The sequence below is a fragment of the Magallana gigas genome, chromosome 2 (assembly GCF_963853765.1).
Source record: "Magallana gigas chromosome 2, xbMagGiga1.1, whole genome shotgun sequence".
NCBI classification, from domain to species: Eukaryota; Metazoa; Mollusca; class Bivalvia; order Ostreida; family Ostreidae; genus Magallana; species Magallana gigas.
In genome coordinates, this window is record NC_088854.1 from 49,751,486 (window position 1) to 49,765,661 (window position 14,176).

Sequence of the window (14,176 nt, forward strand, 5' to 3'; positions counted from 1 at the left end):
AATATTGAACAAAAGATGCTCAAAATATTGAGCCTAACAATCTGCAACCATAATTTTTTGGTTATGCGATCCCTAAAAGGAGTTCCAGGGTCGGTCCCTAAAACGACCCTTTCAAGATATCTCGAGAACGATACAAAATTTGTAAACACTTGTTGAACAAAATGTTTTGAATTGACAAGAACATTCTTATAAAATCAAGAAAAAGGGGCTGGCCCTTCAAAAAGGGGCTAAGGGGGCTCTAAAGTCTTTTAATGATAACTTTTTACCGTGAAATATTTCGTGATACGTTATAGAAGCAATTATGTTTATTCTAACGTTTTTTACCTACACATGACAATCATTTACTTTTATGTTACATAATTAGGGGATTTAAGGGGCCAGAAGTCCAAAACTTTGATGCTCAATATCTCAAAATGGAGGAAAATTTTGAAAAGCAATATTGAACGAAAGATGCTCAAAATATTGAGCTTAACAATCTGCAACCTTAATTTCTTTGTTATGCGGTCCCTAAAAGGAGTTACAGGGTCGGCCCCTAAAACGACCCTCTCAAGATATCTCGAGAATGGTACAAAATTTGTAAACACTTGTTGAACAAAATGTTTTGAATTGACAAGAACATTCTTATAAAATCAAGAAAAAGGGGCTGGCCCTTCGAAAAGGGGCTAAGGGGGCTCTAAAGTCTTTTAATGATAACTTTTTACATGAAATATTTTGTGATACGTTATAGGGGCAATTAAGTTCATTCTAAGGTTATTTACCTATACATGGTAATCATTTACTCCTATGTTATGTAATTAGGCATTTTAAGGGGCCATAAGTTTGATCCACAATATCTCGAAATAGAGGAAAATTCTGGAAAGCAGTATTCATCAAAAGATGCTCAAAATAATGTGCTTAACAATGTAAAACCATATATTGTTTGTTATCTAGACCCTAAAGGGAGTTTTAGGATCGGATATAAAAACGATTTTTCCCAGATATTTTTAAAAACGGTAACCAATTTCTAATCACTTATTAACGGTACACAAAAATACATTTTAACTAAAATGAATTAAAAAAGGAGCTGATCCCTCAAATAAGGGACACCAAAGGGATAGATAGTCTTCCACCCATTACACTCATAGATTCCGCCTCCTTTTCCGGATACGTTTCGTTGACGAAGATCAAGAGTAAGGTCATTCCTTATTATAAAAATCGGACGGAAGACCTCCTCGTTGCTCGCAACGAGATCGTGTCTAGTTGTCAATATTTTCGCAAGGGGGTACATCCGTCTGAGAGGTGATAACAAACAAGCTAGCATGTAAACATACATATTTTCTTTTGGATATGTATTGCTAGAATGTATATGTATCATTTAAAGCTAAGCTTTTAATGATTGAGCCCATTTAGTGCCGAGTAAAGGACTACCTTAATTCGATTAAAACTGATAAGTTAATTGTGTTTAACATGTAGAGCACTAATTAACATGCATTACATTAACTAATGCATTTATTTTCAATTAAATAGTAACAATAAATATTTGAAATCTTTACAAACTCTGTATTCAGTGATCCAATCTACACTGTACGTGTTGATCTATTATTCAACAACTGAGAGATCCACGACAATTAGTCTAGGCTTAAATATCGCGATTAACCAAATTTCAGAAAAGACTTTCAATCGCTTTTCGCTAAAAGAATCGGGATCTGTGTCTTCAATTCCAGCTACTTTGTTTTTGATATGATTCCTGTTGACAAAATTTTCTCTTTTTCCAAAAGAAGCTTACACATTCAACTTAATTATCGATCGAATTAACGAAATCGTTCCAATAAACACTCTGATTAACTATTTTAAAAAAAAGGAGTTCGGTTTTAGGACCTGTACGAATTGTTTTCAGCAGGAGTTACTTTCGGTGTGAATTTTGCACTATTTTTTAAACCAAAAACGCGGAATCAAAATTTCCGGAAAAATCAATATTTAAACCCCGATATCTCTGCAATGCATCATCCGATTTTTTAAACAAATTTCAGTTTTGTATTTAGCTTTGCAAACTCTACAATATGCATATAATTTTATGTTTTTTAAATATAGTTTTATTATCAGCACGAATTGTTTTCAGTAGCAGTTACTTTCAGTGTGAATTTTGCACTATTTTTTAAACCAAGAACGTGGAATCAAAGTTTCCGGAAAAATCATTCTTTAAAGGTCATAGGAAACGATTTTTCACACTTTGATTTTCTTTCATAAATATAAAGCTTAGTATAAACAAATGTTAAAATACGTGAAGTAAGATTGTTTTGCCTTTGCATTACTGAGAAATAACCGTGAAAACTCAGCACCTAAAAAAATTCTTCCCCGCTTATTATTCTTGATTTTGTCGCAATAAAATGACCTCAAACTAATTTTAAAACATGATATCTAAGTTGTGCTTACAATTCCGCGTCTAATGACATCTTTCTCGAATTGGATGTATGAATTTTAATTTTTTTGAAAATTTTAAATTTAATTAAATCGTGTTAAAGTGACCTCAGACTAATTTTAAAACATAACATCTAAGTTGCGCTTATAATTCTGCGTCTGATGACATCTTTGTAAAATTGATTGATGAATTCCAAAATTTTTAAAAAAATTTAATTATATTAAATCGTGTTAAAATGACCTCAGACTAGTTTTAAAACATAATATCTAAGTTGCACTTACAATTCTGCGACTGATGACATCTTTTTTAAATTGATTAGATGAATTTTAATTTTCTTAAAAATTTAGAATTCAATTAAATCGTGTTAAAATGACCTCTAACTAATTTTCAAACATACATGTAATATGTAAGTTGTGTTTACAATTCCGCGTCTATTGACATCTTTCTTGAATCGGTTGGATGAATTTTTAATTTTTTAAAATTTTTAAATTTAATTAAATCGTGTTAAAATGACCTCAGACTAATTTTGAAAAATGATAATTAAGTTGCGCTTACAAATCTGCGTCTGATGACATCTTTCTCGAATTGATTTGATGAATTTTAATTTTTTTAAAAATTTTAAATTTAATTACCGTGGAATCATTAGATTTCGTTGTGGCTCAATTTTCGTGGAATTCGTGGGTACCTTGCATCCACGAATTAACATCCTCCACCCCTTTACATCCTTAATGCATGCAAACAGCATATAGCAATTTAATAAAGCTGACTTAGGTAAATGTCTCTTCTCCCCCATTTCTTAAAAAAATTATGAATATAAAAAGAACTGGAGCAAAGCTCGTTGCAAAGCAACGATTGGGTCTTCCGTTAATGTCGGAAGTAAAGCTGGAAGTTCCTGTAAGAAGCAAAGCTCTTAAACCAATAACAAGAGTAACTAAAAAAAAAAGATGAAAAAATCGAATTATTCTTGGTACGACTCAACAAAATACGAATGATTTTAAGTACGATTTAACAAAAACCTTTCCGATTTCAAGTATGACTAACAAATAAAGTCCGAATGTGTTCAAGTACGACTTAACAATTATTTTTGGTTTGAGTTAATTTAACTTTACACTATTTTTTAAACCATGGACGTTAGCTGCAATAATGTAGCCCTCTCTCGATTTTATTTTTTTTGGGAGAGGGCTACAACTCCATAGGATCTCCGTAATAGTGCAAGTGCGGGAGTGGTTCACTCCCGCAACGATTTCGTCTCAAATCGTACATAAATGACAATAACATTTGCATTTCTTACCTGAACTCAAACATTGTAGATCTCAATGGCATAAAATAATCCAAAAATATCAAGTATAGTCCATATATCGGTTATTTTTCGTGTATGTAAATAACACAAGTTGAATTTGTCCGCCATGTTTACTGACCTTGACCGGTTTTATTTTGGGACAGCCAATCAGATTTCAGGAGCGGATCTTGAACTGAATATAGGATATTCCCCTATTTTAAACATAATTAACGCGGTAAATATGAATTTTCCATTATATATCATTTTCTGAAACGATGTTTTAGTGATAATACGAGGTAAGATCGATTATTTACACTGTCATTCACGTTATCAAGCCCATCAAAACTCCAAGCGTAAATCCCATACAATCACGCGAGAACTGTCATGGCTGCTAAAAAAAACTACGGGTAAACATACTTATGTGTTTTATCTGGTTTTGATTTATATACGGTTAGTTTGTTCAACCTGAATTAAAAAATCATTTTATCTAAAGTAAGTCAAATATAAAATCGAAATATTTAGACCGAAGTCAGTCGCATTAAAAAAATAATTTTGCACCATTACGGAGATCCTGTGGAATTGTAGCCCTCTCCAGTAAACATCAGATATAAAAAATCGGAGAGGGCTACATTATTGCAGCTACATGGACGTGGAATCAAAATTTCCGAAAAAATATCAATTTTTAAACCCCGATATCTCTGTAATGCATCGTCTGATTTTAAAACGGCTTTCAGCTTTAGTTTCAGCTTATCAAGCTCTACAAAACACATATTCATTTTTGATTTGATCAGAAAATTCATTTTTTCGAAAAATTTGTTTCACTTCCGGTTTCGAACGGAAGTGACGGATTTTTATTTCCAGCCTTATTACAGAGGTTAATCGACCAAATCATAACAATTGAAAATTTCAAGCCTCTATCTTAAAGCGTTTATGAGAAAAGTCCGGGACAAAATGACTTTTTAAATTTTTTAAAAATGACGTTACGTCAAAACGGAGGTGACGTTCTCTTTCAAACTTTTACATTTTTAAATGACGCCAACTTGCAAAAATCTATGAAAATTTCATCAAAATCGGGTAAAAACCTTTTCAGTTATGAAGCAAAAAAAGAAGTCAGAAGAAAAGAAAAAGAATAATAACTAGAGCAAAGCTCGTTGCAAAGCAACGAGTGGGTCTTCCGTTAAAATCTAGAGTAAAGCTTGATGTTCCTGCAAGAAGCAGAGTGTTTAAATCAATAACAAAATCAACTTAAACTAAAAGATAAAAAATATCGAATAATTCTTGGTACGACTTAACAAAATACGAATGATACTATGTACGAATTAACAAAAACCTTAACGATTCTAAGAACAACTTAACAAAAAAATTCCGAAGGTGTCAAAGTGTCAAAAATCGAATTATTTTTGGTACGAGTTACTTTAACTTTGAACTTTACGCGATTTTTGAAACCAAAAAAGCAGAATCAAAATTTCCGAAACATTAATTTTTATATCTGTTATGCATCGCCCGATTTAAAAACGGATTTTAGTTTTGTACTCATCATGAAAATTACCGAAGTTTCATATGTTAAATTTTTAATATTAAAAATAATGAAAAACTAAAACAAGAGGCAAATTGGCCACATCGCTCACCTGAGTAACAATAGGTATGATAAAATCAGCTTAATGGAGTCACAATACAAACTATCTGGACAATGTACAATAATACATATAGACCCTGTTTAAATAAAATCCATTTTCCCCCCTGGGTATTCTTATGTTTATAATCATTAGTCCCTTTTCTAACAGGATGATTTTATAGTCATATCACACGTTGAGTATTGCAGTTTTCAAAAAGATCCTCAAGGATGACGTTTACTCAGAATGAAAACATTTTCCACTGATGATAATGAATAACCAACTATTGTGTGTTATAGACCTTACATGGTAGTGCTATTCTTCACTTTCAAAAAAGTAGGTCAATTACCTACTTTTTGAGTTAATGGCCATTGAATATTTTTTGAAAATTTAAGAAAAATCCATAAAAAATTACACTATGATTGAGATTTTCTTAATTGTGAAAATAATACAAATTGCTTAACTCTTTAACAAATGAAATACTGTTTATGAATGGTAGTGACATTAAATGGATACAAAGCATTAAGTTTTCATTCACAATTTTTATAAATATTCTAGTCCGAATTTTCTCTATCAGTTTTCAAATTACTACCCATTTTTGATTCAATTTACCAAAAAACTGAATGATGATAACGCTAAAACATTTATAGTATAAAATTAAGTATATTCACCTTTCTCTGCTGGCATAAAATTTATATGAGGTCAATGATCAAAATGTTGAGATATGGCGTCTTTAATCATTTTTGAGCATTTTTCAATATTTTTGTAGTGTGTGCCATACGATTATCTAAATGAAAAAGCAAGATTAAACTAACAGAAAATATGTAAAATTATGTTGACTTCCAAATAAAATTTAACTTTAAAAATTTTAGTACTACCAAAAATATTTCAGTGGAAAACAAAATCTTCAAAATTTAATCCGAATTTCCTCTGTTTTGCTAAAAGTCAAACTTTGTCAGAGCCTAATTCCATAATTTAGTAAACATATCGATTGTTATGTCAATAATAATTCATTTCATAAATACTTTTTGTATTTAAAACAAATTTTACTCATGAAATTGAACTTTTTAACAATCCAGATTTGAGAACGCAAACCCTGAGTAAACAACGTCCTTAACAATAGTTTATATTTGGGATATAAACCTACATCAAACTCTGAACCTTCTGAGACCAAAGAACTAACCTGGGGCCAAAGTCTTAACAATTACAAAGAATCATCTGGCTGATTAGTTTCTGAGAAAAAGATTTTTAAAGATTTATTCTATATATTTCTTTGTTAAACTTTGACCCCCATTGCGGCCCCACCCTACCCCTGGAGATCATGATGTTCACAACTTTGAATCTACACTACCAGAGTATGCTTCCACACAAGTTTCAGCTTTCTTGGCTGATTAGTTACTGAGAAGAAGATTTTTAAATATTTACCCTATATATTCCTATGTTAAACTTTGACCCCCCCCCCTCCATTGTGGCCCAAACCTTCCCGCAGGGGTCATGATTTTCACATCTTTGTATCTACACTACCTGAGGATGCTTCCACATAAGTTTCAGCTTTTCTGGCTGATTAGTTTCTGAGAAAAAGATTTTCTCTATATATTCATGTGTAAAAATCCATTCCCTATTGTGGCCCCATCATACCACCAGGGACTATGATTTGAACAAACTTGAATCTACACTACCTGAGGATGCTTCCACTTTAATTTGAGCTTTTCTGGCCAAATAGTTTTTGAGAAGAAGATTTTAAAAGATTTTCTCTATATATTCCTATGTAAAACTTGATCCCCCTATTGTGGCCCCTCCCTACCCCTGGGGACCATGATTTGAACAAACTTGAATCTACACTACCCGAGGATGCCTCCACACAAGTTTAAGCTTTTTAGGCCGAATAGTTTTTAAGAAGAAGATTTTTGAAATATACCAACAAATTTTAAATAATTCTCAATCATCGACCCTTTAAAGAGGGTGTGGCCCTTCATTTGAACAAACTTGAATCCCCTTCACCTAGTGGTGCTTTGTGCCAAATTTGGTTGAAATCGGCCCAATGGTTCTTGAGAAGAAGATGAAAATGTGAAAACTTTACAACAACGACAACGACAGACAACAGACAAATTGTGATCAGAAAAGCTCACTTGAGCCTTTGGCTCAGGTGAGCTAAAAACAAAGTAAAGGAAACATAATTGCATACTTTTATTGAAAAACAAATTTTCACAGCTAACAATTTTAAATTCCTTTAAACAGCCTTAATTTTGTTTGTTATAATTTCTTATCAAACACAAACCACAAGAAGGCATGATGCTTTCTTAAAGTTCCATTACAGTAACTGTTCATGAATTATCCGATTTGATTTGAATTACTGGTAAATAGTCTGTAGAACACATTAAGGAATATGCATGTGGGTAGAGGTGACAGGTTAACCTCAAGAGCTGAAAAGAATCAACAGGTAAAAACCATGTGGCCACCAATAGCTGAAATAAAAAAAATCAATAAGCTGTGTTCACATACATGTACCGGTACTAATAATACCTGTGTTTACATTAACATATATGCATAGTATTTATGAAAAAAAAAATACACTGACCATGCAGTGTAATTAGTATGACATATCCCGATACATGACATTAGATGGCACAGGACAGTTTTTTTGATACATTTCATTGAAGCCTGGGGACGTGTGTCTTCGGAACTCTGTAACTAGAATTTCCTCAGTTTCCATTTAGCACAAATACCTTTAATTCACTCTTTATAAGGCAAATCACCAATTTCTGAAGAAAATTACTAATCAAAACCTGTAAAATTTTCTACATACTGGTTTTTATGAGATTTTGACCCTTTCATATTTTGCTAATTTTTCATGATTTTTTCAGTTTTTTAGTCCTCCCCCAGCCAATTCCCTGCAAAGGGTTGACCTTCCGTACCATGTGCATGTTGCACCATCACATGTCAGAAACTTACCAGTGTATAGTTTATAATGTCCCATCCATCTACTTTTCGTGTTATTTACCCTCCCGTCTGTAACTTGCATTACACTGTCTAAAGTCAATACAACAGTCATAGCCGCAGGTTTCGCATTTTACTTCTGAATCTCATGTACCTAAAATATGGGGCCTACATATTGCATATCAATTTCAACAAGAGACATCCCTCTGGGTTTAGTCCACTAATGCATTTTCCATAGGTGGTAATGTTAACGTTAGGGTTCATAGCTCCGGCCCTAATTTTCGTTCAGCAACGAGGGACCTCTTGAATGAAAGCTCATCAAAATGTCTCTTTCATGTTAAACTTTCGTGGTTTGAAGTCAGATTCGTTTTCCAGCAAAATGCGTCTGTATTAAAAAAAAACTCTGAAAATGAAAGTAAAAGTAGGGACCCTTACCAAAATGAATTGTTTGCGGCAAATTTGCATGTCTATTTGCACTGATTAGTTTACCAGAAAACTTTAGAACTTGTTTGCCGATCTTTGCCAGTAGAAGCGAACTTCTGGTAAACCTCTTATATTTTGCCAGAAGTTTACCAGACACCCAATTATATTTGCAGCTTCTTCGCCAGAAGTGGCAAACTTTTGGCAAACACCTAAAAATTTGCCAGAAGTTTATCACAAACATTTTTTCTTTTTATTCTGTTTTTTTTTTTACTTCATGAGCTTGCCAAAGCTTTACCAGAAATAAGACTTATACAATTTCATAAACATTCAGCACAAAGAAAGTGAGCGCACAAGATTGTAAATTTGCAGGAATTCTCGACACGAATCAATTGTGATTTAAATGTCTATAACCTCGAAAGGCTATGTCATAATATATCATGTTGAGAGTCGAAGTACATGGCTATTCCGGTTATTAAAAAACTCACAAGCTTTCAAAAATGACAATGAGAGGTAAACCGATAACTTGTTATATTGGAAATGTTAATTCAAACATTTTTTAATGAAGTTATATCATGTTTATCCTAAAAAACTAGTAACAAGAATAGAAAATATGTTCATACAGCAGATCTAGAAATCAATAACGACAAATTGAAATATACCGGTATATTATAATTCAACATTATGTTATAATAACAAACATTTAAAACAAAAAAGTTTAAATTAAAAAAAAAAAAGACCACCAGTTGGATTTGAACCCAAAACACTGCATGTTTGTAATCACTAATCCAGTACGAAACCACTGCGCCATGCGAGACTTGTCAATATGCGATGTAAAGTACTGTTTGGAACAACACTGTCATATCAATGGACTTTGTTTTTTATCCTTCAAAAAATAATTTTAAAAAGTACATAATAAGTCATCTCTGGGTCATCTCTCCATCTTTTTTAAAAAGCGACTTTTTTAATGTTGAAATGTGTTATCTTTACACGTTTCAAATTTGTGGAGAGAAGACCCAGAAACAACAAAATCATTTAAAACAGTTGTAAATATGTAGGATTTTGCATAAATTGCATCGTGTTGCTATATTTAGACTCATATTATGATAAAACCTTTTGCATTACAAATATTTTTCCACTCATTCCACATCCAACAGAAACCAAATAACGGTTATAATTCGAAAAATGTTTAAAATTAATTGATGAAATTTTCACTCTCCTTGTGCGCCCAGATTCCTGCCGAATGTACATCTTAAGCGCCCACTTTCTTAACGATACATGTATGTAAGAGTCTCATTCTAAAATAGTCTCGATAAAAATGTTTATCATTACGAAAATAAGATCAACTTTAATCGCATGATGCTTCATAATGAACCCACCCCCCCACCCCCCCCCCCCGGACCCCACGTATTAGCCTACGTCAACACCAATCTGTCTGTCCTTTGTTATGCTATATTCTTTTTTCCTACGTTCAAATATCAGTCAACTTGGATCTGAGTTTATAAACCGCTTGATGTTGAATCATGTAGATTAAAGAGTTTTCCGTAACGTTATGCTGTTCAGTGTTTGTTTCTACTTTTACTTTTGTTTCAATGTTAAGCTACGCGCGCGCTGATTGGTCGATCAATAGCTAGCCGCCAATTTTCACATTCGATGCTGCCATGTTGTCTGCCATCACCGAGATGGTGAAGTGAATGAAAATAAGGGAATAAGGCTGTGCACAAGGTAAAAGAAACATTGTCAATGGAGTGTTTACTTTTGGAAAATCCACGGCTAAACAGAGGACGAATATAAGTGAATGAATCGAGTTTCAACACCCAAGGCCACTGCATGCACCATCTGCATGATCATGAGCACGTTTTTGAAAAAGTAAGTGAAGTAATGAAAACATATTCGTTGAATGGCAGTTTGTGGAGAGAAGACCCAGAAACAACAAAATCATTTAAAACAGTTGTAAATAAGTAGGATTTTGCATAAATTGCATCGTGTTGCTATATTTAGACCCATATTATGATAAAACCTTTTGCATTACAAATATTTTTTCCACTCATTCCACATCCAACAGAAACCAAATAACGGTTATAATTCGAAAAATGTTTAAAATTAATTGATGAAATTTTCACTCTCCTTGTGCGCCCAGATTCCTGCCGAATGTACATCTTAAGCGCCCACTTTCTTAACGATACATGTATGTAAGAGTCTCATTCTAAAATAGTCTCGATAAAAATGTTTATCATTACGAAAATAAGATCAACTTTAATCGCATGATGCTTCATAATGAACCCCCCACCCCCACCCCCCACCCCCCCCCCCCCCCCCGGACCCCACGTATTAGCCTACGTCAACACCAACCTGTCTGTCCTTTGTTATGCTATATTCTTTTTTCCTACGTTCAAATATCAGTCAACTTGGATTTGAGTTTATAAACCGCTTGATGTTGAATCATGTAGATTAAAGAGTTTTCCGTAACGTTATGCTGTTCAGTGTTTGTTTCTACTTTTACTTTTGTTTCAATGTTAAGCTACGCGCGCGCTGATTGGTCGATCAATAGCTAGCCGCCAATTTTCACATTCGATGCTGCCATGTTGTCTGCCATCACCGAGATGGTGAAGTGAATGAAAATAAGGGAATAAGGCTGTGCACAAGGTAAAAGAAACATTGTCAATGGAGTGTTTACTTTTGGAAAATCCACGGCTAAACAGAGGACGAATATAAGTGAATGAATCGAGTTTCAACACCCAAGGCCACTGCATGCACCATCTGCATGATCATGAGCACGTTTTTGAAAAAGTAAGTGAAGTAATGAAAACATATTCGTTGAATGGCAGTTTAAACAGTTATTGGAATATAAAACGAAAGACTGTGATCTTTTATAATGAGTTTGACAGTATAAGGCCGTCCCTATGACAATGCGGGGTGTCGAATCAAGCAAAACGCTCGTTATTGACATCGTTGTGATGCATGAACAAATAATTAAAATTTATTTAAATAACGCAAATTTAGGAAATTATCATTACATGGTGTAAAAGTACATTTTATATGATTTACATTTTTATTACTTAAATAAAAGAATTCATGTTCTACTCGCATAGTCAGAGTTACAGTAGGCCTAGTGCAAATTTGTAGCTCTATATAGATTAATAGATTGAGTAAGTATATGATAGGCTAACTTGTTTTTCTTAGAAACCGCTTTAGATCTGAAAACAATTGTGCTTATATGAAATCCATTTATCTTCCCAATAGGTGTCTGCCCTGGTGACTGGGTTACACAGACCTAACGAAAACCATGCATGAACAACTAACTCACTGATTTTATGATCAAATGATGCAACCAAAAAAGAGTGAAGACAGAATTTGTGTAAGACTTACGTAGAAAAGCATATAAACAACAGTGCTGAAGTCTGACCATTCCATTGTGGGTATTATTGTGATATTGGGCTAATTGTGTGATATTGTTTATGTGTGAAATTAAATCGGAGAGCACGTACAGGAGACCGTCATAAAAAAGACATCGAGAATGCCTTAAAGAATGCGTGATTAATTATAACATGACCAGTGACCGTGCTGGGCTTAATTGTGAACTACCGGTAAAAAGTATCGACCTAATTTCCGAAAAATATGGTATATGGTTTGAACTTCGCTCATTGTGAACTTTTGTACAAGTCCATCTGTGCATGCATGTTGTGATCAAACTGCATTCAAGTTTATCGATCTGGAGCAACAAATCATCACCTATCGGTTGAGTACTATTTGTCAAATTTCATTATGGTTTGTTCATCATTTTTGTGTTTATTTTTGAAATTTATAAAATGTGTAAAATTTAAAGTTAATTACTTGTGTCCTTTATCTCTAATTTTGCTGCAACTGTTTAAGTTAAACAACATCTTTGTTAATCACCAGTAGAAGTTATTTGTAAATTGATTGAAAAGCATAGTACATGTATTAGTAACTCATTATTAAATGATTATTAGTGTTTATTAATTGTTTTTCTTATGTTGTAATATGTTAAAGTTGCTATGTCTATCTGTAAGCTTGCGGCAAATTTGCCGAAAACAGTTTGCCGGAAGCTCATTTGCATACGAATTCTGAACTTGCTGCAAATTTGCCGCAAACAGTTTCCCAGAAGCTAATTTGCATACGAATTCTGAACTTGTAGCAACTTTGCCGCAAACAGTTTCCCAGAAGCTAATTTGCATATGAATTCTGAACTTGCAGCAACTTTGCCGCAAACAGTTTCCCAGAAGCTAATTTGCATGAATCTTACTTTCTGCAACCTTAGGACTAGGCCTTCCGCGCATGCGCGAAATTTTGTAAACATCCTGTAGTTCGAGTTTGTTCAGATAGAATCGAGAGTATGTCTGTATGTTATGCTACATCCATTTTAATGATATATTACACATAAACCTTATCTTAATTTATCATATTTATCTAAATAAACATTGTTGGTAACACCGGGATCAATATAGTGTACCCTTTTCGATCCCGAATGACCCTGAACTTGTAATATTAATACTTGTAATATAACGTAAGCATAAACCAGGGACGTATACATGGCACATTCATCCTTGCATAAACGTAAGCATCTCAAGAAATATTTTTATGTTTATAAGGCTTAATTTTGATAAGGGACTCATGCATACACATACATTCCTTATAAATGAACAAGTTGAATAAAGAATAAGATATTTATTTCAAATAATGTATAACAAACATAAAATATATTTGGAATTTGATGACATGACAAATATATCATTGACTTATTAAAAAGAAACATTGTACTCGGTTTGTTTACAAGTATGATCTATTAAATAAATGTTATGGATATACATGTAGCATATCGCACCCTTTTATTAAGGGGGCCGGGCATTGTAATTTAAAATAAAAGTATTACAAGAATAAAAATATTTTCTGGCAAAAAAATTAAAGTAATATATAACATGTATAACAATGTTTGACGATATGTATAAAATATAGCAGTTACCAAAGTCTACCTATAAATAAACATTTTTTTCTTTGATGATTCATGCGGGCTATAAAGGTAGCAATCATTGCAGAAAATAACTAGAGGTACTGTGAGCAAGCTCACAATTGATACCCCCCGCTAAGAAAAAAATCATAACGCGTGTATTTTTGCTATTATAGAAAATATTGGATGAATCTATTTTACTGACCATTTTCTATAAATAACAACTGCTCTATATTTTAAAACTGTTAATGCTAATAGGAGAAAACAAACCAATTTCTATCCTTTAATTCCATTTTATTTTAAGTTAACTGTTAATGCATGAGGACATTTGCATCCTTCCTTTAACAACGATGACTCAAATCAAACTCAAATCAAACGAAATCCACATGTCAAGCAGCCATTTAATATTTAAACATTTTGAATTATTGGTACACTGAACCCGATTTTTTCCGAATTTTTTTTCCCACACATTTTTTTTTTCCAAATAAAAATTTTACCAGGGCAGGCCATTTTCAGAGAGACGGGGATGAAAATCTAAAAAAAAAATTATGTGGCCTGAGAAG

General features: G+C 33.0%; 1 long non-coding RNA gene across 1 annotated transcript; it reads left to right on the top strand.

Annotated features, from left to right (window-relative positions):
* Positions 1-11,012: 11,012 nt before the first annotated feature.
* On the top strand, positions 11,013-12,622 carry LOC117690618 (uncharacterized). Its single transcript, XR_010710472.1, has 2 exons — positions 11,013-11,437; positions 11,891-12,622. It is a non-coding gene; the product is annotated as an uncharacterized lncRNA (long non-coding RNA).
* Positions 12,623-14,176: the final 1,554 nt, after the last annotated feature.